Raw genomic sequence first — 27,240 nt, 5'->3', positions numbered from 1 at the left:
GAAACTCCCATCAGTCTTTACAACCTTCCAAATGGTCCCATGCAGTTTAGTGTAACGGATCTTGCCAGTCTATGTATAGGGGAATTTGGGGTAGGGAAGGGGGCTTTCCCAGCTATATTTTCTGAAAATTGTGTAAGAGGATCCACTAGGGCATGGTGATAGGTATTTGATTGGGTTGGGAGGGGTACCTTGAAATTGGGTTTTTTGTATTTTTTGGGGGGGGGGGGGGGATTCTAGAAAAAAAATGAGAAGTGGGCAGATATCATAAGGCAGAATGAAGGTCCCTGGGTTGCCTACAGTGTTGACCTTGTGTTCTCTTTCCTAGTGTTGTGGGTTCACCATAACACTCCTGGGAAGGAGCTTTCATCTGGCGTTTGATTATGTCAAAAGGAAAGTCTTTAATTCGCCCTTTCATGTGTGACTGCTGCCTAATTGATTTTATCTCTGCAGCGTTTCACCAAGTACGCTGACTGCACTATCTGATAAGATGGCAATTCAAGCTGTGAATTTTAAATGATGTAAAATGCGGCCCCAACCAAGAAGATTCTAGGAAAAAAATGACTATAGTGGCCGAAAAAGGGGGCACTTTACTAAAGTCGGTGAGTAGTTTCCCTTTAGTCCAGGCCACAGTGAGGTCCCACAGAAGGGTCTGTATTGAGCGTGAGCATAAGAGGTGTCAGTGGGTGGTTTTAATGGTGGAACAATAGGCCTAAGACTTGCTAATACTCCATCATTGGACCAAAGGGGGTAATTTTATGGCTGTGGTGTGAGCGACCTATACAGATGTATACAGCCAAAGAGATCCCATTTCCCTCCCCTTTTGTTTAACATTGACTGGGGTTAGCCTGACAAGTTCCTTACAATGAAGGCAGCTGTGGATAATTCCAAGTAATTTGGATTTCTCATCTATGGGAAATTACCTGGAGCTGTGAAAAATGATGGGTAATCTTCTTGATGTGCAATACAAATATATTTACAAATTACAGAGTAGCTCAATGCCCACATTTATAAATTGGTGAGAAGCCTGCAAAAAAACAAAAGTGTGTATGTATGTATGTGTGTATATGTGTATATGTATGTATGTATGTATATATATATATGTATATATGTATGTATGTATGTATATATATATATATATATATATATATATATATATATATATATATATATATATATATATATATATATATATATATATATATATATATAAAAAATTTTGCGTGGGGTTTTTTTTTGTTTTTTTTTTTTCCTTTGCATCTTGATATGGTGTCACCAAGACATGATGGGAAATCACCCCAGCGGGAACATAGAGTATAGCCACTTCCCGCCCGGCCTATAGCAGAATGTCCTGGGGGTGTGCATCGCGGCGATTGGTGGTGCAGTGTGTCAGTCTGACATACCACTACACCGATCTCGGTAAAGAGCCTCAGACGGAGGCTCTTTACCACGTGATCAGCCGTGTCCAATCATGGCTGATCACGATGTAAACAGGAAGAGCTGTTGATTGGCTTTTCCTCACTCGCGTCTGTCCAATCGGCGGCTCTCCTGACAGAGGGGGGGTCTGTGCTGATTGTTAGTGCAGCCCCACCTCGGATACCGCCCAGGACCACCATCATGCCGCCCAGGAACACCAGGATGGCCATCCACACTGGACTACCAGGTATGCCCCCCCCTAGACTACCAGGGAAATGCCAATCAATGCCCAGGCAGCTGCCAATAAGTGCCCACTCACAATTCCTGCCAGTGCCACCAGGGATGCCTATCAGTGCCCATCAATGCCGCCTATCAGTGCCACCCATAAGTACTCATCTTTGCAGCCTTTCGGTGCCCATCAGTGCCGCCTACCAATGCCCATCAGTGCTGCATATTAGTGCCGCCTACCAGTGCCCATCGTCAGTTCCTGTCAGTGCCCACTCATCGGTGCCGCCTTATCAGTGCTCATCAGTGAAGGAGAAAAGTTGCTTATTTACAAAATTTTACAACAGAAACAAAAGCAAAACTTTTATTTTTTTCAAAATTTTCGGTCTTCTTTTATTTGTTTAGCAAAAAATATAAACCGCAGAGGTGATCAAATACCACCAAAAGAAAGCTCTATTTGTGGGGAAAAAATGATAAAAATTCTGTTTTGGTACAGTGTTGCATGACTGCTAAATTGTCATTTAAACAGCGATGAAAGCTGAAAATTGGCCTGGGCAGGAAGGTGTATAAGTGCCTGATATTGAAGTGGTTAAAATGCTAACAGAGGCTCCAACCCTTCCTTGCTCTAGTTCCGAACAGCTTTAGGCTTTGGTCTAGAACAGTGGTCTCCAAACTGTGGCCCTTTGCTTGTTTATCTGGCCCTTGGGGCACTATGTCACCAACTGACACCAATGATGGGGCACCATTTCCCCTACTGACACCATCAATGGGACACTATTCTTCTCATAGATATCAACAATGGGGAATTATTCCTCACGTTATAACCAATGATGGGGCACTGATGCCAGGGCATTTTCTACTCCCACTGCCCATAGTCCGGCCCCCCTAAAGCCTGAAGGATAGTAAACCTGGCCCTTTGATTAGAAAGTTTGGAGACCCCTGATCTAGAACCTTGATATTGACTTGAGTTCACCTGCCAGAGGTGACTGATTGGCACAAAGTAGCAGAATGTGGACGAAGTAATTAATATGTATGAATAGTAATTAGCAAAATACTTGATACATGGTTAGAATCTTGAGTTCTGGTGGCTTGTGCATGCCAGCTGCTCACATTGGCCAGTCACATTTGTATACCAATCACTATGCTGTAGCTCTATGATGGGTATCGACACCTGATGGAATAAAGGTTGTATTTGGAAGCCAGTACAATATTGACCGTCTCTGGTTTGGAGCAGCCTTGCGTTTTACTTTTGATGTTCTGCATCGCGATCGATCGTGTGTTCCCGAAGCAGAGGCATCACCGGGCCAGACTAGATAACCTGCGTGTCTTCTTTGTCGCTCGCTCCCGTAACATAATGGGCGTCTGTCATTGGCTTCCCACACAGTCTGCCCTTCGGGCCTGCGCTTTGTACGCGGTCCCCGTTCTCCTTTGTCTGGCGGCCTGTGCCATTTCACGGATAATGTACTTTGTCCCTCCTCTTCATACCTGAGCCTTGTGTCTTCTCCCTCTACAATAACAAGAGACGGGAATAGAAGGCCGCATTGTTCCTCCGTTGTCATAGGCTGCCGTTAACCCTTTGTGGAGAGCGGCAGTATGGGGGCCATTGTTCGCTTTAGCAGGACATAAATATTTAGGAATGTTGTCTGTCAGCTCCGGGAATATTCTACTGCCCTCCTGACCTTTCCTGGTCAATCATTGCCCTGTGTATGGGGGATTGGGGTGTTGGGATTCTGTGTAAATTGATAAGAGCAGATTTCCTATTTGCTTTCTTCTTTAAAAGACTCTGTAGACTGTGTATGTATGGAGTGTGAGCATACAAATGGAGGTTTCCATGGGTTCATCTCCTTTCAAAAATGTATCATTGACTAATCAAGATTAGTCTTCTTCTCATTCGGTTTTCTCCCACTTCTTCTAATCTAAAGTTCTCCACCCCTGTATTTCTCCCTGTCTACCCATCCATCCATCAAATCTATTCCATTAATTCCTTTCTAACATGATCTCCATCCATCAATCTATCTCATTCTAACTCGCTCTCCAGCCATCTATGCATTCCTTTCTAGAAGTCTGTCCATCCTTTTCATCCATCCCTTTTCTAGCTCTCTCTCTCCATTCATCCATCCCTTTCTCTCTCTACCCCTTTCTGACTTTTCAGCCATCCATAGTTGGTACGGTTGAAATAAAGTCCATCCAGTTTAACCTGCGTGGGTGTGTGTGACCAGGGAGGAACACGAGTGCCTGCAGATATAGCCCCGGAAGCTTGAAGCAGAAGATGCGACTCTTGGAAGGCAGAAAGTCGCAGCGGGTCGCAGGAACGTAGTTGCGGACACCCGGGAGACAGCGTAGAGCCAGACAGACAGAAGCGAAGGCACAAGGATAGCCGGGTTCGGTAGCAGGTGGGCAGCAAGGTACCAAGTCATCAGGCAGGAGCAGGGTCAAATAGGAAGCCGGGATCAGGAACCAATAATCAGAAGTGTAGAAGAGTCCAGAAGCAAGGTCAAGGAAAGCCAAACTTCAGCAACGGATATCAGGCAGGTAACAGCAGGATACGGGTACAGGAACTGCTGGGGATCAGTCAGCATTCGTTTCAGGTCGGTGCGCCCCTTAAATAGGCCGCCTGGCGCCAAGGGGAAGCATGGACGCGCTCCTACGGACGCGCACACTCCTTTGCGCATTGGCGATCCACAAAGTTGTCCTAAGTTGTGAGTGCGTCCGGAGCTCAACGATAGTTCTCTTATAGTGTGTGTGTCAATAACATTTCCTATGTCCCTGTATATTTGTTAGAAACCATGAAAGCAGACCGAGACAGGAGTTTAGTTAAAATGTAGATACTTTCCAGCACACCAAGGATCAGCGCAGGGTGGCGTCCAAACAGTTTAGTTTATTGCATGATCACGACACAAAGCGGTGCAACGTTTCAGAGTCACGCAGGACCCCTTCGTCAGCCTGACGAAGGGGTCCTGCGAGACTCCGAAACGTTGCACCTCTTTGTGTTGTGGTCATGCAATAAACTAAACTGTTTGGACGCCACCCTGCGCTGATCCTTGTTGTGCTGGCAAGTATCTACATTGTTACTTGAACCAGTATCCAGTTGGTTGTTGCTGCAGCACCCAACCTTTTAGAGCTTATACCGGGAACGTGTGCGATGGGAATATGAAACATTAGAAGTATAGTTAAATCACACTTGTTTAATAATAAAAGTAAAACGAACAGACTTAGTCAAAACATAGCCAAAGTTAAGTACCTGGAATGGATAGTCAGCCAAGCCAGAAGTCAGGGATCAACATAGTAAAACGGCAAGCAGGATCTGGAGCCAGAAGGGATGTCAGCAAAGCAAGTCTTTAAATGGGAACGCAGGCGATCGTCTCTGTGATGTTGACCAAGGCGAAGGCAGAGATCCTCTGGACTGAACTGGATGGCTTAAGTAGGCAGGACTGATGAGCAGGATATCATCAACAGCTGAGTAACTGTGGAGAGAGAGATGAGAGCTGGTAATTAGCTGACCGCTGAGCAGCCAGCTCAGCGTTTTTTTTGCGCGATTTTGAAGAAAAAAAAAAAACTTTAAATTTTTGCTATAATAAATATCCCAAAATTAAACAAACAAAAAAAAGTTTTCCTTAGTTTAGACCGATGTGTATTCTTCTACATATTTTTGGTAAAAAAAATCGCAGTAAGCGTATATTGATTGGTTTGTGCAAAAGTTATAGCTTCTACAAAATAGGGGATAGATTTATGGCATTTTTTATTTTTACTTTTTTTTTTTTTTTTTTTTTACTAGTAATGGTGGCAATCAGCCATTTTTATCATCACTGCGATATTGCGGCGGACAAATCGAACACTTTTGACACATTTTTGGGACCAGTGACATTTATACAGCGATCGGTGCTACAAAAATGCACTGATTACTGTATAAATGACATTGGCAGGGAAGGGGTACACTAGGGGGCGATCAAGGGGGTAAATGTGTTTCCTAGGTGTGTTTATAACTGTAGGGGGTGATGGGACTGACTAGGGGAGGAGAGAGATCGGTGTTCATACTTGGTATGAAAACACGATCTGTCTCTACTCCCCTGAAGAACCTGGGTCTGTGTGTTTTTTACACACACATCACCGTTCTCGTTCTGTAATGAGCAATCGCGGGTGTCCGGCAGTCATCGCGCCCGCCGGGCACTCGCATCGGCTCCGGGGACACGCTTCAGGGCGGAGGCGTCTTAAAGAGGCGACGTACAGCTATGACGGCTCGCGCAGGGGAGTCAACCTGCCGTAGTATAACTGCAGAGGCTGGTCCGGAAGTGGTTTATGTGACTCGGGCGTGTTTCCCCACATGCTTTTTTTTTTTTTTTTTTTTTTTCTAAAAGGTGGCAAAAAAAAAGCCCTTGTGGTTTTAATCAATCATCTTTGTATATTCTTTAAGATCGAACTCGAGGGTGTGCCCTTTGCTTTACATGTTTTGTTTCAAAAGGAGGCGGAAGAAAAGCCCTTGTGGGTTTAACCAATTATCTTTGTATATTCTTTGTGTAACTCAGGGGCGTGTCCTCTGCCCACATGCTTCATTCTAGAAGGCAAAAGAAAAGCCCTTGTGGGTTTAACCAATTATCTTTGTATATTCTTTGTGTAACTCAGGGGCGTGTCCTTTGCCCATGCTTCGTTCTATAAGGCGAAAGAAAAGCCCTTTGTGGGTTTAACCAATCATCTTTGTATATTCTTTGTGGTTTTTGTAACTCGTGGGCGTGACTTTTTTGCCTACATGCTTTGTTCTAAAAGATGGTCCTCTTTCAGAAGGTTGGACGTGTGTCTCTCTGTTCATCCCCAGAAAGTCGTTCCCCCTTCCCGCTTTTGCTAAATCTTCTCTATAGCTCTTTTTGCATTCTTCTTTCCAAGATCAGCTGTGATGCTATTTGTTTCCCAGCACCCCCCCGCCACACGTCCTCTCGGCAGATTTCCAAAGCACGATCATAAACACCAACTGCCGTTGGTATGAATAATCACTCGACAATCCAAAGATTTTTTTTTTTTTTTTTTAATATATTTTTTTTTTTTTTTTTTGGTCTTATTTTTATTTTCTTTCTTTTGGTAACCATATGGCCTTTCGCACGCTCTGATTATGCTTTGAATAAATTGCATTTCCCAGTTTTGCCTTTGTGAAATTCCTTATTCTTCCCATCAATCCCTTCTATCCCTGACAGTAACATTTCATAGCCTGTTTCCACAAGGCAGGGTGGAATGTGATAGCGGATTACTGAGAACGAGATTCGTTTTTTTATTTTTTTTTTTTTAATTTTTTTTTTTTTTTTTTATGGAGGCTGTTCAATATTCGGAGACACCGAGAGCCTCCGATGATGGATGGAGTTGAGATGAGGTAATGAACTCGCCGAGTGCGATCGTGAGACAGGCAGTTTAGGGTTTCCTAACCTCTGCTTGGATTTCCAGAGCCAGGAAGGAATTAATAATCATCCCCCTTTAAATTGAGCCTTTCATTACGGAGCCCGCATGCCTCTCTCTTCACTGGGCCATTGTCAGTCAATGAGCAGGGGGCCTTGTGGAACGGCGGCCATTTTCAAGTGCTAATCTGTGGACGGGCCTGCAGACCTCCATTCATCACTCCGCCTCGCAAAGCTGGCAGCTCTCGAAATATAGAACATATATCCTCTCTCCAGTTTACACGCGCCAAATGGCTAATCTTATTTCCGCATAATGCATGTCGATAATGCGCTGTGTTTCTTTTCTTCCGTGGTAAAAACATAATCCATTTTGCACCGGCCCGGCTGCCGGGAACTGTGGTTATAGGCGCAGGAGAGGAAAAATAAATGGATTTAGCTTCGGTCCTTATAAATATGTAAGCTTGGAGATTTTCTGAGGAGAGACGAAGGACAACCAGGCTGTTCGCTTTTTTGTGCATTTAATTATTTATTTTAATGTTTAAATTGGCTTAAGGATCCTTTTTTAGTTAATCGTAGAAGTATCAAATTGGCCATTTGGTCAACCCAACTCATTATGGACCAGAAAGTAGCCTTAGCTTTTGAAACTGATAAGGTTGAGTAGGGTAGACCACATTTTTAGGCATTTTGTTTGCGTTACCAAGCCGCAGTCATGTCACTGATCCTAGTGAATTGATAGGCCACGTTCTTATAGAAACACTGTCACTTTGCCCACCCTAGGCAAAGTGACGCTATCTTTGTAATAGTAAAATTATGGCTATCACGCCATGGATTCATAGAATAGTCCCAAAATGTAGATCACCTCACAAAAGTGCTGGTGCAACGTTTGGAGCCACGCAGGACCTCTTCAACAGGCATGCACGTGATTCCTTTAATGCCTTTTGGGACTCCTTTTTTTATTTTTTTTAATGGATCCATAGAGTGCTGGGGCATTTACTTTTTAACACGGACCATGTTGCCAGCACACTATGGATCCATAAACAATGTATTAACGAAATTACATGCCTGCCCTAAGGGGTCTTGTGAGACTCCGAAACGTTTGCACTTGTTATTGTGATCACATACATTTTGGGACCATTATATGGATCCATGGTGTGTGTTGGTGATGCCTGTTAACCAGCTGGCTCTTGCTGCAGCAGCTTCATACTCAAGGCTATACCCAGAAAAAAAGTGTGTTCGTAAAATAACTTCAATGTCTATTTAAAAAGTACTCCCACTACCCAACACTAATATTCATAAAGACCTTTGTTTAGTTTAATGTGGAGGAATTTGAGTGGCTTACACAAAGCCCTGACCCCTATGGAACACCTTTTGGAATGAATTGAATTACCAATTGTGAACCAGGTCTTCTTATTCAAAATCAGTACCTGACCTCATAAATGGTGGCCAGCTCCATAAAGACATGGTTTTGGAACAACACCCTTGGGATAAATGAGAACATCAGTTGTGAGTCAGGTCTTCTTATTCAACATCAGTACTTGACCTCCTAAATGGTGGCCAGCTCCATAAAGACATGGTTTTGGAATACCTTTTGGGATGAATGAGAAATCCAATTGTGAACCAGGTCTTCTCATTCAACCTCAGTACATGACCTCATAAATTACCTCAACCCTATTGAACACCTTTTGGGTTGAATTGGATTACCAATTGTGAACCAGGTCTTCTCATCCAAAGTCAGTACCTGACTTCATAGATGTTGGCCAGCTCCATAAAGACATGGTTTTGGAACAACACCCTGGGGATAAATGAGAACATCAGTTGTGAGTCAGGTCTTCTTATTCAACATCAGTATCTGACCTCATAAATGGTGGCCAGCTCCATAAAGACATGGTTTTGAAATGAATGAGAACATCAGCTGTGAGCCAGATCTTCTCATCCAACATCAGTGTCTGAACTCACAAATTATGTTTTGGCTGAATAGTCAAAAATTTATACGCGCACACACACACACACACACACACACCATAAAATTTTGTGGAAGGCCTTCCTGTAATAATGGAGGACGTTGTAGCTGCAAAGAGAGGCCAACACAATAATAATGTCCATAGTTTTGAAGTGGGATGTCTAAGAAGCTCCTACAAGTGTGATGGTTCGGTGTTCATAAGTTTTAATTTCACGTTCCCTTCAGACTCCAATTTGAGTAGCTATAAGTCTACCCATTTAGTACCAGGATTTTATCTGCCTTGTCCCTGTACTGATACATGACTGCTTTGTTTCTTGGGTTCTGTTGAAGTGGTGCAGCTTCACTTAGTCCCATCTTGCAAAGCTTTTATACCAAGAGGGGACAATCTTTTTTTTTTTTTTTTTTGCATGCAATAGCATGTGTCTTTGATGGTCAGAATGGTTTGATATCATATAGGACAGCCCTATATCCTCTCTTACACAGCTGGGTGCTTTGAAGAAGGTACAGTATTGGTCACCAAACCAAATTACACTTCTACATGCTCATATCGGTAAAAGACTTTGTGATGAGATTACTGCGCTTTACAACTTGCTCTTTGCTCTACATAATCCTAATCTCTCCTTCTTAGCCCTCGGCATCAATTAATGAATTCTTTCATTAGCTAATTGACTCCAATCTTTTTTCACAGATAAAGTGTTATAAAAGGAGTTGGCTCTGAGGGATCTCGATGTTCGGGGGGTCAAGACTCCATGATTTCAAGTTTCTGAATCAATGTTCCTCTTTTAGGATGTACAAAGGACCGTAGGCTTACTCCGATCAAAGTGCATCAATATTTTGCTCCTAACTAGGTGAGTGGCATGGGATGTTCAGTTACTCCTATCCTCTATTTCCTCCTGTGAATCTGGATGTGTTTTCCTCCTCTTTACTGTGGCCCTGATTGTGTCAGCCTGATTACAGCAAGTGTGTAGCTCTTACAAAAATACCATACATGTGTGGTTTCTGTGTTGGATGTCAAGATTCATGCTCACACATACAATTAAGAGGGGAAAAATGTCTTGTAATACTAGTTTTCCATTGTATTGCATTAAATCTGCGAAAAACCTATGGTAAACCGTTGTTGTTGTACAAAAAATGCAAGTTGCCTGGCTATCCTACTGATTTCACTGTTTTACGTGAATTTCCAAAGAAGATTTTGGCAAGGTTTTAGCTGTTATGGTACTCCTGGCACTTGCGGAGTTCACGTGAAAGCTGGTCTCCAGAGCTCCTGATGGTGGAGATGGATTGAAAACTCTAGTGGTCACCAGGTCTATAGCCCTAGAGATTCCCTCAACAAGGGGATAACTTAAACAGAATGACTCTGGTATGGAGACTGTACATGAAACTCTAGGTAGAAGAACATTCAGGTGCACGCAGAGGTTGTGGGCAGACGGCAAGCAAGAGTGTAATAAGGACAATCCAGGTCAGCAATGAGCCAGGCAATCGGAAAGTATATTGGCTCTTTTGCACAAAGGATAGCTGCTGTTGTTTTTAGGGATGAGTTTTGCCTGAACTTAGGTTTAGACTGAACCCAGAAAGAAGCTGTCCCTCCAGGCCGCCCCCTCCCCACTCAATCACCTGCGGCTAGGGCATTCTTCCGTCCACAACTGCATGTATACAAAAGGGTGGGGATGCTTGTGACATTGACCTAACATGACCACATGACTATATTAAATTGCCCTGGCCTCAGTTGATTGAGTGTTTGGGAGTTATGGCTTCTTTTTGTGTTCAGTCCTAACCTAAGTTTGGACCAAACCAGAGCCCGTTCTCACTGGTGAAAGAATATAGCACCAGCCACTTTATAGCCCTGGCAGGGATTCTAGATGTACCATTGGAAGCCCTGCCAGGGATTCTAGGCGTACCATTGGAAACCCTGGCGGGGATTCTAGACGTACTGTTGGAAGCCCTGGCGGGGATTCTAGACGTACCATTGGAAGCCCTGGCAGGAATTCTAGTCGTACCATTGGAAGCCCTGGCAGGAATTCTAGTCGTACCATTGGAAGCCCTGGCAGGGATTCTAGATGCACCATTGGAAGCCCTGGCAGGGATTCTAGACTTACCATTGGAAGCCCTGGCAGGGATTCTAGACGTACCGTTGGAAGCCCTGGCAGGGATTCTAGACGTACCGTTGGAAGCCCTGGCGGGGATTCTAGACGTACCGTTGGAAGCCCTGGCGGGGATTCTAGACGTACCGTTGGAAGCCCTGGCGGGGATTCTAGACGTACCGTTGGAAGCCCTGGCAGGGATTCTAGACGTACCGTTGGAAGCCCTGGCGGGGATTCTAGACGTACCGTTGGAAGCCCTGGCAGGGATTCTAGACGTACCGTTGGAAGCCCTGGCAGGGATTCTAGACGTACCGTTGGAAGCCCTGGCAGGGATTCTAGACGTACCGTTGGAAGTCCAGGCTGGGGTTCTTGGAGTACTGTAACATCTGCATTTTGGCAAAATGCATTGCAGTCCATGGGGAAGGTGAAAATAAGATCTCTTTAATAAAAGTGCAATGATCCTTTCGGCTGAGTGGCTCAATGAGCAGAATTGAGAGTTCAAAACAATTTTGACAGTTGTGCAGCAAAATCTGTTTAGCTCAGCTCTCTCACTCAACTTCTAGATGACCAAGCAACTAGCCATTATATAGAGCTATTGTCCATGGGCAAGGGTACCTTTTTGCTTTGCTCATACAGGGTGAAGCAACAGCTTCATTTACCTGCTGCTAGCTGCAGATATTCTCCAAGACTTTTGCTTCCTTGTTGCTCTGTTTGGCTGTTAGTACTTCCAGGTATGGGGAGGCAGTTCCGAACTCCCCCTTCCTCCCATGTGGCAGTTCTGGTGCTTGGTAATTGGCTGCTCAGGCACCCAATGTTGTGGATCCTCCAAGTTACAACTTCAAGCTTACACAAGACTTCCTGTCTCCTCTTTTTTGATCCTGGTGGGCCAACAGCGTAGCAAAGTGTAGATGAGTATGTGCAGCTGGGGAAGGGGGTAGGTTTATGTCATATTAAATAGAATGCTAGCAGTCTTTTATCATTCTTTAGTTCTTTATCCAGCCAGAAAAGCCCCGTGTGCAGTCTATACCCTGACGGATTATGTGCGAAGCTCCCTTTTGAAAAACCAGTCCGCCAACAAGCGAAGTGTGGAGGGAAGGTCGGCTTTAGAAATTGGTGGCTGGGTGGAAGCTGGGGGGGGGAGGGTGGTTTGGTTCCCTTTTTATCTCGCCGTTGTTAAGCCCTCTTTGGTTCCTCTTGTGAGTGTTTTTATCCCTCTGCAAACTGGAGGACAACCATTGTACAGACTACTGCTGACCATTGGGAAAGACCAGGCCTGGCCCCAGTGTTTGAACACCGTATTTGCTGAGTTTTTAGCCCTGTCTGTATTTTTTTTTTTTTAAACCATTCGCTGAACATAATGTGTTAAGTGCACAACTTGCGGAATGTTGTTGTCATTTTGGAAAAATGAACACCCCTCTTTAAAAAGAGAGATGTTCATTTTTTTTGGGGGGGGGGGGGGGGGGGGGGGTATTCACATCATGGGTCAATAGCTGGGCCCAAAGGGTATTAAAGGGGCCACTCCACCTAAAATTGATATTTCATTTTTTGGTGGAGAATCTTCTATTTCTCAATGACTGTATTGGGGAGTTCCCTGGTCTGTACACCCGCTGTGCCTATTATGAGGGGCTGACACCATGCCTGTGCTGAGTTCCTGGGTCTGTACACCTGCTGTTCCCTTTATGAGGGGTTCCCACATCCCTGTGCTGAGTTCTCAGCTCTGTACACCTGCTGCGAGGGGCTCCTTCTGCCCCTGCTGGATTTTTTTTTTTTTTTTTATTAGCAATAGCATCCTGCATATTTCACCCTGATAGGTGACTGAGGAGAGGGAGAGGATGGAGCTCCCTTTCTGAAAATCCCCAGTTGTCCCGCACTTATGCTGATCCAAGATCTTTTGGTACTTTCGGTTACTTCAGGCTTGTTCCGGCCCAGCACCCATGGGTGCTGATCTGAGGCTGCATCCACGGGCCCAGATGTGGCTGCACTGAGATGAGGCTGCACCTACGAGTGCTTATGAGGCTACACTGAGATGAGGCTGCACCCGTGAGCGCTTATGAGGCTACACTGAGATGAGGCTGCACCCATGGGCGCTTATGAGGCTACACTGAGATGAGGCTGCACCCATGGGCGCTTATGAGGCTACACTGAGATGAGGCTGCACCCATGGGCGCTTATGAGGCTACACTGAGATGAGGCTGCACCCATGGGCGCTTATGAGGCTACACTGAGATGAGGCTGCACCCATGGGCGCTTATGAGGCTACACTGAGATGAGGCTGCACCCATGGGCGCTTATGAGGCTACACTGAGATGAGGCTGCACCCATGGGCGCTTATGAGGCTACACTGAGATGAGGCTGCACCCATGGGCGCTTATGAGGCTACACTGAGATGAGGCTGCACCCATGGGCCTTGATGTGCCAGCACTGAAATGAGGCTGCACCGATTAGCGCTGATGAATATTAAAAATCGAAAATTTCTCTAATGCTTTCCCTTTTTTTTTTTTTTTTTTTTTAAACGGAAGAGATTTTTTTCTCCTTTAAGTCTGCTGGTATAGATATTGCTGTTTCCAGCTGTTAATTTGTTTGGTGTTAGTTTCCCTCTCTGTGGAATTTTTATGAATCCGCTGTGAATTGTTTTGCTGAAAGTAATTCAGACCAGACCCCTACCAAGACCTTATTTTTCTATTAATTGATCATGTGCAGCTCATTAAACCAGGACAAAGTGTAAAAAAACGGATTGTGCAATCGGACATCGTTGGTTAGGCAGAGTGTCAATTTTACAGAGTTTTCTAAATATAGAGTTTTTGTCCTCAGAGAGCCCTCCCTGGTACACGCTGGGGGCCCCGCTGGAAGAGGGAAACTTTCGTGTCAACATTTTTTAATGACATTTTTATAAGTTGTAATATAGTTTTTATTATGTGTATAAAATCTTTATTTTACAAATAATTTAATACAGGGTGCGCTGGCAACACTAACCTCCCAGAGCACGGTGTGTGTATGTCTTTTGCTTTCAACCAGTGTTGTCTAATTGAAACCCCATCGAGGACCATATTAAAATTGGGGTAACAAGGGGGGGTGGGTACCCCTCTGATCATACAGTTGTGGGTGTATATAAGGCCATGTTCACATATCATGTAGGGCAGGGCTTGACAATTTTGTTTCGAATCTAGGAGCCAGCAAAAAAAGTTAGGAACAATTTATTTATTTATTTTTTTTTTAATTTTAAACCACTTGCCTACCGGGCACTTTCACCCTCTTCCTTCCCAGGCCAATTTTCAGCTTTTAGCAGTGGCACACTTTGAATGACAATTGCGCGGTCATGAAACACTGTACTGGTAACATTTTTATCATTTTTTTTTATCTTTTTTTTTTTTTTTCACACCTATAGAGCTTTCTTTTGGTGGTATTAAATCACCACTGGGGTTTTTATTTTTTGCTAAATAAATGAAAAAAGACTGACTTTTAAAAACAAAAGAACACTGATGCAGCTGCACTGATGCGGCTGCGTTGATGGGCACTGATGCGGTTGCTCACTGATGTGACTGCATTGATGGGCACTGATGTGGCTGCGTTGATGGGCACTGATGTGGCTGCGTTGATGGGCACTGATGCGGCTGCGTTGATGGGCACTGATGCGGCTGCGTTGATGGGCACTGATGCGGCTGCGTTGATGGGCACTGATGCGGCTGCGTTGATGGGCACTGATGCGGCTGCGTTGATGGGCACTGATGCGGCTGCACACTTATGTGGCTGCGTTGATGGGCACTGATGCGGCTGCACACTTATGTGGCTGCGTTGATGGGCACTGATGCGGCTGCGTTGATGGGCACTGATGCGGCTGCACACTGATGTGGCTGCGTTGATGGGCACTAATGCAGCTGCACACTTATGTGGCTGCGTTGATGGGCACTGATGCGGCTGCACACTGATGTGGCTGCGTTGATGGGCACTAATGCAGCTGCACACTGATGTGGCTGCGTTGATGGGCACTGATGCGGCTGCGCTGATGGGCACTGATGCGGCTGCGCTGATGGGCACTGATGCGGCTGCGCTGATGGGCACTGATGCGGCTGCTCTGATGGGCACTGATGCGGCTGCACTGATGGGCACTGATGCGGCTGCACTGATGGGAGGCACTGATAGGGGTTACTTATGAGGCTGCACTGGTTATCAATGTAAATATCCTCTGTCACAGGATAGCTGGTTATCAGCCGGCATTTGTTTACATGTAAACAACTGTGATTGGACACGGGTGATCACATGGTAAAGGCCCGCTGTGATTGGCCCTTTGCCTCGATCAGAGCTCACCCCGGGGGGTTCTGGGAGGATGTCAATGCACAGCCTCCCAGGACTAGAGGACTACGCTGTAGCCGGCTGACAAAAGCTAAGGTGCCAGAACACCATTTCTAGTTGCCATGGTGGCCTGGTTCCCACTTGCATTTCTTGTTGCACCATTTTCACGCAATTCTGCGTGTCGCACATAGGGCAACCCATTCGCTTCAATGGTCATAAAGGGGTGGGGGTGGGGTGTCCCAAGCAAAGTGGTGGGGGGGGGCGCACCCCCTCACCACAGTCATGCTCCAGATCTGCATCTGGTAACTAGGAGGCCACAGCTTAAACGCACGTTTTGCCTCAATTTGCTGTCACACTGTGCTCCATCATGCCCACTTTCCACCCAGAGCCGTCACGGAAAACCTACCATGCATGCACAACCCATGACACCCATTCTACGGCATGCATCGGCAGCAGGGGGCGCAGTTCTGCATCCTTTACCCTGGAGGAACCTATACTGGTGCAGTGCCAGCATCTCAGACTCAACTGCCTAAACAAAGATGGCGGCATGGTCCTTGAGAGAAAGGCAGATCAAGGCTTTGTCGGGGGAGGAAGAGGATGTGAAATTACTCAGCATTCATGCAACTTATCATGAAAGATCTATATGGGATGATTTATTGAATAACTTTATTTAGCGTTCGAATTTAAACAAGACCCCGCCAGGCCGTCTATGAGGATTTAATTTCAAGCCGTTATTCAGGGGCCAAGTCTCACCTAGGATGGGCGTCTGATCTCCCAGCCTGGACTTTGAGTTATTTCTGTGTGGGGGAGGGGGAGGAAGGGGGAGCTGGTTCTTCAGGTTGCAGATCGATCAGACTTCCTTTTAATTGCAGCTTGTGGTTTCCCTAATGTGTTATTAAGGTATTACCAGCCAGCTTTGTATATGTAAGGCCATTATTCCAAAGTACAGAGAAATGCTTTCACATGTGTAGGTGGTTCGGGCGCGCTCTGACTTTGTGGCGCGGTGAAATAATGGCGGCGAAGGATGGCCTGATAGGAATCCTGGCAAATGGATAAAAATGAATGAATTAATTTTTTTTTTTTTTTTAACAAAAATGGATAACAATTAGACTTTTGATGTCTTCCCCTGGTGCTAATCTGATCCAGGAATGCCCCGTCTCTGAGACGCAGATAAGCCGTCACGCTGGTTACAATATAATTATCGCTTGTAGTAAACACGGCTTATCTGCCTTTCAAGGTAAATCTACATACACCTGTCTTGTAAATGCCTACAGATTAAACGGAGCTGTGCAAAACTTTATTTAACACCTTCCCGTTCTCATGTTCTGTTCTGTCGTGCACACTTGCGTGCGCTCCTAACACATTGACCGAGCTGTCGTGGTTTGTGATGGGGAGTGAATGGGGAAGGCTCCCCATCATGTGAATGTATATCAGCTGGCTCTGCTATTCTGTAATGAGAGCGTGCAAACTTGCATGCTCCCTACTCAGACACCGAGCTGTCACTGAGACGACACCCCCCCCCCGTCACTGTTAACCACTTTAAGACCGGGCCTCTTTTTCAGACTCAGTGTTTACAAGTTAAAAACAAGTTTTTTTGCTAAAAAAATTACTTACAACCCCCAAATGTTATACATTTTTTTTTCTAGACCCTAGAGAATAAAATGGTGGTTGTTGCGATACTTTCTGTCACACCGTATTTGCGCAGCGGTCTTACAAGCGCACTGCTTTTGGAAAAAAGACACTTTTTGAATTAAAGGCAACAGTAAAGTTAGCCCAACTTTTTTTTTTTTTTTTCTTTTATATTGTGAAAGATAATGTTACGCCAAGTAAATTGATACCAAACATGTCACGCTTCAAAATTGCGCCCGCTCGTGGAATGGTGACAAACTTTTACACTTAAAAAATCTCCATAGGCGACGTTTAAAAAATTCTACAGGTTTCGTGTTTTGAGTTAGAGGGGGTCTAGGGCTAGAATTATTGCTCTCGCTGTAACGATCGCGGCGATACCTCACATGTGTGGTTTGAACACCGTTTTCATATGTAGGAGCTACTCACGTATGCGTTCGCTTCTGCGCGCAAGCTCGGCGGGACGGGGCGCGTTTAAAAAAAAAAAAATTTATTTTTTTTATTTTTACACTGTTTAAAAAAAAAAAATGGTGTCGCCTTTATCCATATTACAAGGATGTAAACATCCCTTGTAATAGAAAAAAAGCATGACAGGACCTCCTAAATATGAGATGTGGGGCCAAAAAGACCTCAGATCTCATATTTACACTAAAATGCAATTAAAAAAAAATTGTCATTTTAAAGAAATGATTTAAAAAATTTTTTTTTTAAATGTCCCTTTTAAGAGCTATGGGCGGAAGTGACGTTTTGACAATGTCATGGAGATGGGTGGGGGCCATCTTCCCCTCACTCTTCTCCATGCCCAGACAGCAGAAGGACCGGATCACCTCCGGTATGCGGCAGGGGGCCCTCTCCTGCCGCTGATAAAAGTGATCTCGCGGCGAATCCGCTGCAGAGATCACTTTTATCTTGTAGCGGACCGCCGGCCGAACACGAGGATACCGGGGTTATAGCAGCTAGCTGCTGTCATAACAATGATATCCGTCCTCAAAGTAAGGATGTATATCGGTGGTCCGGAAGTGGTTAAAGTAGAACTATAGGCAACACTTTTTTTTTTTTTTTTTTTTTTTTTTTTTCGTTTTGGATAGAGTAGGGGAGGGCTATAACCCCTGTAAGGTTTATTTTTGCCCTTTGTCCCAATAGGGAGATTTCCCTTCACTTCTTGTCCCATAGCCAAAATAGGAAGTGAGAGGAAATCCCTGCAAATAGAGGGAAAATCCCAATGGGGACACTAATGAGGGATTTCCCTTATTACTTTTCCCAAAAGTTTGTGATTTTTTTTTTTTTTTTTTTTTACATCTTCATCTTACATCTTCAATGATGATGGTAAAATAAAACAAATCTAACAGACCGCAATAAGAACTGACCGGGGTCCTCTCCATTCTATCCCTCTCTATTCTATCCAAAACGAAAAAGTTTTTCCTTTTTTTTTTAATTGCACTTTAATGACCTGGAGCTGGAGGGACAGATCATGTGACCACTGTGCAGCCAGTGGGTTGTAATGTAGAGCCATGGCATATGTACATCATCTGGCTCCGCTGTTATGTACTGAGAGAGTGCGCACTTGCTAGCCAAGCAGGAAGCAGCGCCTGTGTATGTAATGCAGCACAGCTGAGCAGGAAGTGGCTCTTGCCTATGTAATGCAGCACAGCTGAGCAAGGAGCGGCTCTTGCGTATGTAATGCAGCACAGCTGAGCAGGAAGTGGCTCTTTCGTATGTAATGCAGCACAACTGAGCAATGAAGCGGCTCTTGCGTATGTAATGCAGCACGGCTGAGCAGAAAGCGGCTCTTGCGTATGTAATGCAGCACGGCTGAGCAGAAAGCGGCTCTTGCGTATGTAATGCAGCATGGCTGAGCAAGGAGCGGCTCTTACGTGTTTTAATGCAGCACAGCTGAGCAGGAAGCGGCTCTTGCGTATGTAATTCAGCACAGCTGAGCAGGGAGCAGCTCTCGCGTATGTAATGAGCAAAGATGGCTTCCCCCATCTATCTATTTACAATGCTTTATTGGCATTAACATTAGGAAGAACGCACACAATCCTCAGTCTTGGGTGTATGACAATACAGAAGTACAAGTCAAAGGTTGTGGGAAAACCCGCACATAACTATGAAGCGATGGAATAAATGCTATTTTCATGGAAGTCCTTCAGATGGACCTTTCCTGGTGTCCCGGGAAGTTGTTGGCTCGGGTGGTGTGGAGGTTTTTTTTTTTTTTTTTTTCCTGAAGCTTTTCAGAGCCGTCTCCCTGGAGAAATGTGATCCCATTTTACAGAACAAAAGGAGTGGAGAAGAGAATGGGCTCCTTCCCTCCATTTTTCTCCTTCCTTTATGTTGGCCCGGGCTCGCCCTCCACCCTTCCCGTCACTCTCTCCACCCAGCTTCGCTCCCTGCACTTGTTTTAGAGGATGTTTGCAGGCCGGCTGCCATCACCTAGGAAACCGGGAAGGAGGGAGGGGGAGGTGCGCCTAGACTAGTCCCCCTTTTTTGTGGGTTTCCATGGCAATAGATGCGCAAAAAATCTGGCATTTGGGACAACGGCCCTTCCTGACTGTAGCATCCTGACCTTGTCTTCATTAGAGAACCCTGAGCCTTGTGAGCTCAACACCATCGCCTCCTTATATCAAATGGCCTTTTACTGGCGTTACTACGGTAACCGGGCCTAGTAGTGTTATGGTTCAACCACCACGACTCTGCGTTACACCAAGCAGAAAGTGTCAGTCTGAATGTCGTCCACCACTGGGCTGAGCTCAGGAAATACTACCGTCTTCTGCTGTCCGTGTCCTCCATCTCATGTCTATAAAATAGAAAACTTCTAGGAGGAGTGCAAATGTTTGTGTGTGTGCATTACTTTTTTCTTTTGCTCTTTCTTTTGTGTTCAGCGCACTCGCGCTCATTCACTCAGCTTTTTGCTTTCTCTTGCACTCTCGCTCCCTCTTTTGCTCTTGCACTCCTCTGCTCCCTATTGAGCTCTCTTGCCCCCCCTGCTCCCTTTTTAAGTCTCGCTCCCTCTTTTGCTCCCCCTCCTCGCTCCCTCTTTTGCTCCCCCTCCTCGCTCCCTCTTTTTTGCTCCCCTTCCTCGCTCCCTCTTTTTTGCTCCCCTTCCTCGCTCCCTCTTTTGCTCCCCTTCCTCGCTCCCTCTTTTGCTCCCCTTCCTCGCTCCCTCTTTTGCTCCCCTTCCTCGCTCCCTCTTTTGCTCCCCTTCTTCGCTCCCTCTTTTGCTCCCCTTCCTCGCTCCCTCTTTTGCTCCCCTTCCTCGCTCCCTCTTTTGCTCCCCTTCCTCGCTCCCTCTTTTGCTCCCCTTCCTCGCTCCCTCTTTTGCTCCCCCTCCTCGCTCCCTCTTTTGCTCCCCTTCCTCGCTCCCTCTTTTGCTCCCCTTCCTCGCTCCCTCTTTTGCTCCCCTTCCTCGCTCCCTCCTTTGCTCCCCTTCCTCGCTCCCTCTTTTGCTCCCCTTCCTCGCTCCCTCTTTTGCTCCCCTTCCTCGCTCCCTCTTTTGCTCCCCTTCCTCGCTCCCTCTTTTGCTCCCCTTCCTCGCTCCCTCTTTTGCTCCCCTTCCTCGCTCCCTCTTTTGCTCCCCTTCCTCGCTCCCTCTTTTGCTCCCCTTCCTCGCTCCCTCTTTTGCTCCCCTTCCTCGCTCCCTCTTTTGCTCCCCCCCCGCTCCCTCTTTCGTCCCCCCCCTCGCTCTCGCTCCCTCTTTCGCTCCCTCTTTCGCTCCCCTTCCTCGCTCCCTCTTTTGCTCCCCTTCCTCGCTCCCTCTTTTGCTCCCCCCCCTCTCGCTCTCGCTCCCTCTTTCGCTCCCCCCTCTCGCTCCCTCTTTCGCTTCACCCCTCTCGCTCTCGCTCCCTCTCTCGCTCCCCCCCTCTCGCTTTCGCTCCCCCCCTCTCGCTTTCGCTCCCCCCCTCTCGCTTTCGCTCCCCCCCTCTCGCTCTCGCTCCCCCCTCTCGCTCTCGCTCCCCCCTCTCGCTCTCGCTCCCTCTTTCGCTCCCCCCCTCTCGCTCTCGCTCCCTCTTTTGCTCCCCCCCCTCGCTCTCGCTCCCTCTTTCGCTCCCCCCCTCTCGCTCCCTCTTTCGCTCCCCCCCTCTCGCTCCCTCTTTCGCTCCCCCCCTCTCGCTCCCTCTTTCGCTCCCCCCCTCTCGCTCCCTCTTTCGCTCCCCCCCTCTCGCTCCCTCTTTCGCTCCCCCCCTCTCGCTCTCGCTCCCTCTTTCGCTCCCCCCCTCTCGCTCTCGCTCCCTCTTTCGCTCCCCCCCCCTCTCGCTCTCGCTCCCTCTTTCGCTCCCCCCTCTCGCTCCCTCTTTCGCTCCCCCCCTCTCGCTCTCGCTCCCTCTCTCGCTCCCTCTTTCGCTCCCCCCTCTCGCTCCCTCTTTCGCTTCCCCCCTCTCGCTCTCGCTCCCTCTCTCGCTCCCCCCCTCTCGCTTTCGCTCCCCCCCTCTCGCTCCCTCTTTCGCTCCCCCCCTCTCGCTCTCGCTCCCTCTTTTGCTCCCCCCCTCTCACTCCCTCTTTTGCTCCCCCCCTCTCGCTCCCTCTTTTGCTCCCCCCCTCTCGCTCTCGCTCCCTCTTTTGCTCCCCCCCTCTCGCTCTCGCTCCCTCTTTTGCTCCCCCTCTCGCTCTCGCTCCCTCTTTCGCTCCCCCCCTCTCGCTCCCTCTTTTGCTCCCCCCCTCTCGCTCTCGCTCCCTCTTTCGCTCCCCCCTCTCGCTCTCGCTCCCTCTTTCGCTCCCCCCCCCCCCGTCTCGCTCTCGCTCCCTCTTTTGCCCCCCGTCTCGCTCCCTCTTTTGCCCCCCGTCTCGCTCCCTCTTTTGCCCCCCGTCTCGCTCCCTCTTTTGCCCCCCGTCTCGCTCCCTCTTTTGCCCCCCGTCTCGCTCCCTCTTTTGCCCCCCGTCTCGCTCCCTCTTTTGCCCCCCGTCTCGCTCCCTCTTTTGCCCCCCGTCTCGCTCCCTCTTTTGCCCCCCGTCTCGCTCCCTCTTTTGCCCCCCGTCTCGCTCCCTCTTTTGCCCCCCGTCTCGCTCTCGCTCCCTCTTTTGCCCCCCGTCTCGCTCTCGCTCCCTCTTTTGCCCCCCGTCTCGCTCCCTCTTTCTCTCCCCGTCTCGCTCTCGCTCCCTCTTTTGCCCCCCGTTTCGCTCCATCTTTCTCTCCCCGTTTCGCTCTCGCTCCCTCTTTCGCTCCCCCCCTCTCGCTCCCTCTTTTGCTCCCCCCCTCTCGCTCTCGCTCCCTCTTTCGCTCCCCCCCCCCTCTCGCTCTCGCTCCCTCTTTCGCTCCCCCCCCTCTCGCTCCCTCTTTCGCTCCCCCCCCTCTCGCTCCCTCTTTCGCTCCCCCCCTCTCGCTCTCGCTCCCTCTTTCGCTCCCCCCCTCTCGCTCTCGCTCCCTCTTTCGCTCCCCCCCTCTCGCTCTCGCTCCCTCTCTCGCTCCCTCTTTCGCTCCCCCCTCTCGCTCTCGCTCCCTCTTTCGCTTCCCCCCTCTCGCTCTCGCTCCCTCTTTCGCTCCCCCCCTCTCGCTCTCGCTCCCTCTTTCGCTCCCCCCCTCTCGTTCTCGCTCCCTCTTTCGCTCCCCCCCTCTCGCTCTCGCTCCCTCTTTCGCTCCCCCCCTCTCGCTCTCGCTCCCTCTTTCGCTCCCCCCCTCTCGCTCTCGCTCCCTCTTTCGCTCCCCCCCTCTCGCTCCCTCTTTCGCTCCCCCCCTCTCGCTCCCTCTTTCGCTCCCCCCCTCTCGCTCCCTCTTTCGCTCCCCCCTCTCGCTCTCGCTCCCTCTTTCGCTCCCCCCGTCTCGCTCCCTCTTTCGCTCCCCCCGTCTCGCTCCCTCTTTCGCTCCCCCCGTCTCGCTCCCTCTTTCGCTCCCCCCGTCTCGCTCCCTCTTTCGCTCCCCCCGTCTCGCTCCCTCTTTCGCTCCCCCCTCTCGCTCCCTCTTTCGCTCCCCCGTCTCGCTCTCGCTCCCTCTTTCGCTCCCCCGTCTCGCTCTCGCTCCCTCTTTCGCTCCCCCCGTCTCGCTCTCGCTCCCTGTCTCGCTCCCTCTTTCGCTCCCCCCGTCTCGCTCCCTCTTTCGCTCCCCCCCGTCTCGCTCCATCTTTCGCTCCCCCCGTCTCGCTCCCTCTTTCGCTCCCCCCGTCTCGCTCCCTCTTTCGCTCCCCCCGTCTCGCTCCCTCTTTCGCTCCCCCCGTCTCGCTCCCTCTTTCGCTCCCCCCGTCTCGCTCCCTCTTTCGCTCCCCCCGTCTCGCTCCCTCTTTCGCTCCCCCCCTCTCGCTCCCTCTTTCGCTCCCCCTCTCGCTCTCGCTCCCTCTTTCGCTCCCCCTCTCGCTCTCGCTCCCTCTTTCGCTCCCCCTCTCGCTCTCGCTCCCTCTTTCGCTCCCCCCGTCTCGCTCTCGCTCCCTCTTTCGCTCCCCCCGTCTCGCTCTCGCTCCCTCTTTCGCTCCCCCCGTCTCGCTCTCGCTCCCTCTTTCGCTCCCCCCGTCTCGCTCTCGCTCCCTCTTTCGCTCCCCCCGTCTCGCTCTCGCTCCCTCTTTCGCTCCCCCCGTCTCGCTCTCGCTCCCTCTTTCGCTCCCCCCGTCTCGCTCTCGCTCCCTCTTTCGCTCCCCCCGTCTCGCTCTCGCTCCCTCTTTCGCTCCCCCCGTCTCGCTCCCTCCTTTGCTCCCCCCGTCTCGCTCCCTCCTTTGCTCCCCCCGTCTCGCTCTCGCTCCCTCTTTCGCTTCCCCCCGTCTCGCTCCCTCTTTCGCTCCCCCCGTCTCGCTCTCGCTCCCTCTTTCGCTCCCCCCGTCTCGCTCTCGCTCCCTCTTTCGCTCCCCCCGTCTCGCTCTCGCTCCCTCTTTTGCCCCCCGTCTCGCTCCCTCTTTTGCCCCCCGTCTCGCTCCCTCTTTTGCCCCCCGTCTCGCTCCCTCTTTTGCCCCCCGTCTCGCTCTCGCTCCCTTTTTTGCCCCCCGTTTCGCTCCCTCTTTCTCTCCCCGTCTCGCTCTCGCTCCCTCTTTCGCTCCCCCCGTCTCGCTCTCGCTCCCTCTTTCGCTCCCCCGTCTCGCTCTCGCTCCCTCTTTCGCTCCCCCCGTCTCGCTCTCGCTCCCTCTTTCGCTCCCCCGTCTCGCTCTCGCTCCCCCGTCTCGCTCCCCCCGTCTCGCTCTCGCTCCCCCGTCTCGCTCCCTCTTTCGCTCCCCCGTCTCGCTCCCTCTTTCGCTCCCCCCGTCTCGCTCTCGCTCCCTCTTTCGCTCCCCCCGTCTCGCTCTCGCTCCCTCTTTCGCTCCCCCGTCTCGCTCTCGCTCCCTCTTTCGCTCCCCCCGTCTCGCTCTCGCTCCCTCTTTCGCTCCCCTCGTCTCGCTCTCGCTCCCTCTTTCGCTCCCCTCGTCTCGCTCTCGCTCCCTCTTTCGCTCCCCCCTCTCGCTCCCTCTTTCGCTTCCCCCCTCTCGCTCCCTCTTTCGCTTCCCCCCGTCTCGCTCCCTCTTTCGCTTCCCCCCGTCTCGCTCCCTCTTTCGCTTCCCCCCGTCTCGCTCCCCCCGTCTCGCTCTCGCTCCCTTTTTCGCTCCCCCCGTCTCGCTCTCGCTCCCTCTTTCGCTCCCCCCGTCTCGCTCTCGCTCCCCCGTCTCGCTCCCCCCGTCTCGCTCTCGCTCCCCCGTCTCGCTCCCTCTTTCGCTCCCCCGTCTCGCTCCCTCTTTCGCTCCCCCCGTCTCGCTCTCGCTCCCTCTTTCGCTCCCCCCGTCTCGCTCTCGCTCCCTCTTTCGCTCCCCCCGTCTCGCTTTCGCTCCCTCTTTCGCTCCCCCCGTCTCGCTCTCGCTCCCCCGTCTCGCTCCCCCCGTCTCGCTCTCGCTCCCCCGTCTCGCTCCCTCTTTCGCTCCCCCGTCTCGCTCCCTCTTTCGCTCCCCCGTCTCGCTCCCTCTTTCGCTCCCCCGTCTCGCTCCCTCTTTCGCTCCCCCGTCTCGCTCCCTCTTTCGCTCCCCCGTCTCGCTCCCTCTTTCGCTCCCCCGTCTCGCTCCCTCTTTCGCTCCCCCCGTCTCGCTCTCGCTCCCTCTTTCGCTCCCCCCGTCTCGCTCTCGCTCCCTCTTTCGCTCCCCCGTCTCGCTCTCGCTCCCTCTTTCGCTCCCCCCGTCTCGCTCTCGCTCCCTCTTTCGCTCCCCCGTCTCGCTCTCGCTCCCTCTTTCGCTCCCCTCGTCTCGCTCTCGCTCCCTCTTTCGCTTCCCCCCTCTCGCTCCCTCTTTCGCTTCCCCCCTCTCGCTCCCTCTTTCGCTTCCCCCCTCTCGCTCCCTCTTTCGCTTACCCCCTCTCGCTCCCTCTTTCGCTTACCCCCTCTCGCTCCCTCTTTCGCTTCCCCCCGTCTCGCTCCCTCTTTCGCTCCCCCCGTCTCGCTCTCGCTCCCTCTTTCGCTCCCCCCGTCTCGCTCTCGCTCCCTCTTTCGCTCCCCCCGTCTCGCTCTCGCTCCCTCTTTTGCCCCCCGTCTCGCTCCCTCTTTTGCCCCCCGTCTCGCTCCCTCTTTTGCCCCCCGTCTCGCTCCCTCTTTTGCCCCCCGTCTCGCTCTCGCTCCCTTTTTTGCCCCCCGTTTCGCTCCCTCTTTCTCTCCCCGTCTCGCTCTCGCTCCCTCTTTTGCCCCCCGTTTCGCCCCCCGTTTCGCTCCCTCTTTCTCTCCCCGTTTCGCTCTCGCTCCCTCTTTCGCTCCCCCCCGTCTCGCTCTCGCTCCCTCTTTCGCTCCCCCCCGTCTCGCTCTCGCTCCCTCTTTCGCTCCCCCCGTCTCGCTCTCGCTCCCTGTTTCGCTCCCCCGTCTCGCTCTCGCTCCCTCTTTCGCTCCCCCCGTCTCGCTCCCTCTTTCGCTTCCCCCGTCTCGCTCTCGCTCCCTCTTTCGCTCCCCCCGTCTCGCTCTCGCTCCCTCTTTCGCTCCCCCCGTCTCGCTCCCTCTTTCGCTCCCCCCGTCTCGCTCTCGCTCCCTCTTTCGCTCCCCCCGTCTCGCTCTCGCTCCCTCTTTCGCTCCCCCCGTCTCGCTCTCGCTCCCTCTTTCGCTCCCCCCGTCTCGCTCTCGCTCCCTCTTTCGCTCCCCCCGTCTCGCTCTCGCTCCCTCTTTCGCTCCCCCCGTCTCGCTCTCGCTCCCTCTTTCGCTCCCCCCGTCTCGCTCTCGCTCCCTCTTTCGCTCCCCCCGTCTCGCTCTCGCTCCCTCTTTCGCTCCCCCCGTCTCGCTCTCGCTCCCTCTTTCGCTCCCCCCGTCTCGCTCCCTCTTTCGCTCCCCCCGTCTCGCTCCCTCTTTCGCTCCCCCCGTCTCGCTCCCTCTTTCGCTCCCCCCGTCTCGCTCCCTCTTTCGCTCCCCCCGTCTCGCTCCCTCTTTCGCTCCCCCCGTCTCGCTCCCTCTTTCGCTCCCCCCGTCTCGCTCCCTCTTTCGCTCCCCCCGTCTCGCTCCCTCTTTCGCTCCCCCCGTCTCGCTCCCTCTTTCGCTCCCCCCGTCTCGCTCCCTCTTTCGCTCCCCCCGTCTCGCTCCCTCTTTCGCTCCCCCCGTCTCGCTCCCTCTTTCGCTCCCCCCGTCTCGCTCTCGCTCTCCTCCGTCTCGCTCTCGCTCTCCTCCGTCTCGCTCTCGCTCCCCTCCGTCTCACTCTCGCTCCCCTCCGTCTCACTCTCGCTCCCTCTTTCGCTCCCCCGTCTCGCTCCCGCTCCCTCTTTCGCTCTTCCCCCGTCTCGCTCTTCCCCCGTCTCGCTCCCTCTTTCTCTCCCCGTCTCGCTCTCGCTCCCTCTTTTGCCCCCCATTTCGCTCCCTCTTTCGCTCCCCCCGTCTCGCTCCCTCTTTCGCTCCCCCCGGTCTCGCTCTCGCTCCCTCTTTCGCTCCCCCGTCTCGCTCTTTCCCCGTCTCGCTCTTTCCCCGTCTCGCTCTTTCCCCGTCTCGCTCTTTCCCCGTCTCGCTCTTTCCCCGTCTCGCTCTTTCCCCGTCTCGCTCTTTCCCCGTCTCGCTCTTTCCCCGTCTCGCTCTTTCCCCGTCTCGCTCTCCCCCATCTCGCTCCCTCTTTTGCTCCCCCGTCTCGCTCTCGCTCTCCTCCGTCTCGCTCTCCTCCGTCTCGCTCTCCTCCGTCTCGCTCTCCTCCGTCTCGCTCTCCTCCGTCTCGCTCTCCTCCGTCTCGCTCTCCTCCGTCTCGCTCTCCTCCGTCTCGCTCTCCTCCGTCTCGCTCTCGTTCTCCTCCGTCTCGCTTTCCTCTTTCGCTCCCCCGTCTCGCTCCCTCTCCCTCTTTTGCTCCCCCCGTCTCGCTCCCTCTCCCTCTTTTGCTCCCCCCGTCTCGCTCCCTCTCCCTCTTTTGCTCCCCCCGTCTCGCTCCCTCTCCCTCTTTTGCTCCCCCCG

At 51.0% G+C, this 27,240-nt stretch overlaps 1 protein-coding gene across 1 annotated transcript in view; it reads left to right on the top strand.

The window, feature by feature from the left end:
* Positions 1-27,240, top strand: part of VANGL2 (VANGL planar cell polarity protein 2) — a 124,056-nt gene that overhangs the window by 59,367 nt on the left and 37,449 nt on the right. Inside the window, exon 2 of the mRNA XM_073609529.1 lies at positions 9,665-9,824. The gene's annotated coding sequence lies outside the window, so the exon portion shown is untranslated. The remainder of the gene's footprint in view (positions 1-9,664; positions 9,825-27,240) is intronic.

The sequence above is a fragment of the Aquarana catesbeiana genome, linkage group LG13 (genome assembly GCF_042186555.1).
Source record: "Aquarana catesbeiana isolate 2022-GZ linkage group LG13, ASM4218655v1, whole genome shotgun sequence".
Taxonomy (NCBI): Eukaryota; Metazoa; Chordata; class Amphibia; order Anura; family Ranidae; genus Aquarana; species Aquarana catesbeiana.
This window is presented reverse-complemented; position numbering and strand designations above follow the sequence as displayed.